Consider the following 3,641-nt stretch of genomic DNA (forward strand, 5'->3'; position numbering starts at 1 on the left):
CACCCTCTCAACCCTCTCCAATCTAGCTTTGTCTAACTCTCATGGTGTGTCACTCACTCACAAGAGTTGCCAAGAAGAACTCTCAACCCTAGTGTCACTCTAGGGGAGTATTCATACAATCAAGTCTCCAAGATTGGAACTCACAATAAACATCAATTAATTGAAAGCATAATAAAGAGATTTAATGAAACGAATAAATCCTATGGTTCACAAATACCCAAGTACCCACTATGGTTTAGCTCTCCATGGAGCTAGATATAATCAATGAAATTGAATGTAAAAAGAAAGCATCCATAGAAAACCCCCTCGATAGTCATGGCGATGGTCTTGGGGAGAGTCCTCTACTCGTCGCAAGGGTCCCTTTGTCCGGCCTACGATACACCTCGCCATATCAGTGCCGATGAAAGCTCTCCCACTGACCTTCTTCCAAATGGCGCGTGATGTCAGAGCCGTAGAACCTCTCCAAAAGCCCTAGCCAATACCTCTCAAAATCCTAGCCGTCGCCCTCACTCAAGTTGGGGAAAAGATGGAGAAAAGAATAATGAAATCGGGGCTGAAATCGGCTTTCAAAGGGCTGGAATCGGGAATCCACAAGCCCATGTGGGCGCCCGTGTGGATTTTTTGCACGGTCGTGTGAAATTTCCACACGCCCGTATGGATTTTCTATTTTCCTGTTTTCTCGGCCGGCTGTAAACACTGCTATAGTATTTTTGCTATAATGTTTTCTACAATACCCTACTATAGTAATGGCCTGAAATACTCCCGAATCCATACTTTGATCGAGGTAACGCAAACGAGCACACATTTATGTCGTGGATCGCCTTGCTTCTTTAATAACGGACATGTTGGTGGAAAACTTGTTCAATATGCACAAGTCGTAATGCTTGAATGTGACTGCCCTTGTGCCCCTTCAAATAGTTGTGCTAACTTGAGTACGAGGAGGTTTTTACACATTCCTGCATCTGGAACCCAACCTATGTCTTCACGTTTGAACCTTAGCAAGATTTCCTCCAAATTAGTGCATTAGGACCCACATTGGCTTCTTTCTCTCATAATCGGCCTCACAACCTTACCTGCATAAAAGTAACATAAATACACCCATATTAGCGTTAAAACCAGAGAAAAGTAATGCTCAATATTAGGAAAGAACGCTTAGCATTCCTATCTCACAAGAACTTACCAGCAACGGAGTGAAGTGTTGAAGTGATATCAGCACTTAGGGCTTAATTGTGGCAAGGGACCTTTCACTTGGACCAAAGGGTTAGGTCTACATCTAGGAAGAGGATTTATCACTTGGAATCACTAAAACTCATTGCAATTCTATATGAGTGCGAGGTTGAGAGATTGTTAATTTTCTCCTCCGGGACATGTATAGAGTTAGGCATGGTTGACCCTAGAGTTGCGATCATGTATTGAAGGATCTCCACGATTCATTAATGCATTAATTAGAAAGCATATTAGAGGGTTTTTGCACTTGAGTCAATTGTCCTAGGTGGAATAATATCCGGGTACTCGATTTATATCGATTGCCTTACCTCCCCTTTACTTGTACCTTCTCTCTTGTCTCTTTTACTTTTGTTTACATTACATCTTGTTACACAACTATTATTCACTTTTCGCTTTGTTTAGAAACAATTGAAGTATTTTTATTCACTACTCCTTGTGGATACGATACCTACTCATCTGGGATTTATTACTTCGATAAACACGTGCACTTGCATGACATACGCAATTGTCTTGTCAAGTTTTTTATGATGTTGCCAGGGAGTAGGTATTTAGAAATACTTTGCACTTTGTTTTCTTAGCTATTAATTCATTTATTCTATTTCACATCTTCTTTTTCTATCATAGCTCTAATTTTTTTTTCTTTTGGGTACAGCTCCAGGTTATGACCCGAGGGAACCCTTTGATATTGATTCAAGGAGATCCTAAACTTGAATGTACACTTGGAAGATTGGGAAAAGAACCTGTGCAAGAACTATCTAATCAAGCTGAAATAGAAGTTGAAGGGTCAGATAATATGGTAGAATAGAATGAGCAACAGAGGACACTTTCTGATTATGCTAGACCCTCAGTTTTAGGCCCACAGTCGAGTATTGTGCGACTTCCGATTATAGCTCCTAACTTCGAGCTAAAGCCAGCATCCATCCAAATGATTAAGCAATAAATGCAGTTCAATGGTTTGGCTGATGATGATCCAAACAACCATATAGAGAACTTCTTGAAAGTTTATGATATGTTGAAGATTAATGGTGTATCGAATGATGCTAATAGATTGAGGGCTTTCCCATTCTCTCAAGGGAAGAGCCAACTAGTGGCTATATTCTTTGTCCAATTCCTCCATCATGACTTGGAACGAGATGGTCGAAGTTTTTCTTGCTAGATACTTTCCTCCGGGGAAGTTGGCTAATCTTCACAATGAGATATCGTCGTTTGTGCAGATGGAGTTAGAGTCATTGTTTGAGTCATGGGAGTGCTTCAAGGATCTTTTGTGGAGGTGCCCACAACACGAAATTCCTGAATAGATGATTATTCAGCCTTTCTACAATGGGTTGAATCCGAGTACAAGGATATTAATAGATGCCGCCGCAGGAGGTACAATGGGGAGTAAACCCCCGAAAGAAGCTCGACAGTGAGTAGAAGACATGGCCATGAACAGTTATCAGTGGAATGAACGGGAAAGGAAAAAAGTGGCCGGGCTCCATGAAATAGATGCAGTAACTTCATTGGTAACTCAAGTGGAATCATTAAGTAAGAAGTTAGACCTTCTAACTTCTAATATAGTGGCGGTCGTCACTACTTCCACCGAGTGTGGGGGAAGTCATGCTCCCTCCAATTTCCTGATCTCTATTGGCGATGCATCTTAAGTGGAGAAAGTCTATTTTATTGGTAATGCAATGAGGAACCAAGGGAATCCATATAGCAACACCTACAATCTGGGTTAGAAGAATAATCCCAATTTCTCATAGAGCAACCAAGGACCACAAAAAGCCATGGCACCAACGGGTTTTCAACAACAACAATCCCCAAACATGGAGAACCGAGTTTCAGGCTTGGAAACTCGAATGACCGATTTAGAGAAGGCCTTGACTAGGTTTATGCAATCGTCAGATACAAGGTTTCAATCAGTCAAGGCTACCCTTTGCAACCACACTACTTCTTTGCACAATCTTAAGAATCAAGTGGGGGAAAATTGTGAAGTCTCTATCGGAGAGACCACAAGGAAACTTGCCAAGTAATACTGAGACCAATCCTAGAGAGCATGTGAAGGCGATCACTTTGAGAAGTGGTCGTGAGGTTGAGGGTAGGCTTCTGAGTGAGAAGCCCAATGTAGATGCACACAAGGTGATAGAGGTTGAGGAGGGAGCAAGCAAAGAGAAGGAGGTAGCACCCTCACCTTTCAAGCCAAGAATCCCTTATCCCTCTAGATTGAAGAATAACCAAGGGGATGAATAGTAGAAGTTCCTAAGTTTGTTTAAGCAACTCCACATCAACATTCCCTTTGTTGAGGCATTATCCCAAATGCCTAAGTATGAAAAATTGTTGAAGAACTTGTTGACCAACAAGCGAAAGTTGGAGGAGAGTGCTTTTGTGGTCTTAGATGCCTCTTGTTTGGCGATTTTGCAAAAGAATATGCCGAA

The 3,641-nt window shown here is 41.6% G+C and overlaps 1 non-coding gene across 1 annotated transcript; it reads right to left on the reverse strand.

Annotated features, from left to right (window-relative positions):
• Nucleotides 1-2,409: 2,409 nt before the first annotated feature.
• On the reverse strand, nt 2,410-2,515 carry LOC120278340. The gene has a single exon (XR_005541675.1). It is a non-coding gene; the product is annotated as a small nucleolar RNA R71 (small nucleolar RNA).
• Nucleotides 2,516-3,641: the final 1,126 nt, after the last annotated feature.

This window comes from Dioscorea cayenensis, chromosome 15 (assembly GCF_009730915.1).
Source record: "Dioscorea cayenensis subsp. rotundata cultivar TDr96_F1 chromosome 15, TDr96_F1_v2_PseudoChromosome.rev07_lg8_w22 25.fasta, whole genome shotgun sequence".
NCBI classification, from domain to species: domain Eukaryota; kingdom Viridiplantae; phylum Streptophyta; class Magnoliopsida; order Dioscoreales; family Dioscoreaceae; genus Dioscorea; species Dioscorea cayenensis.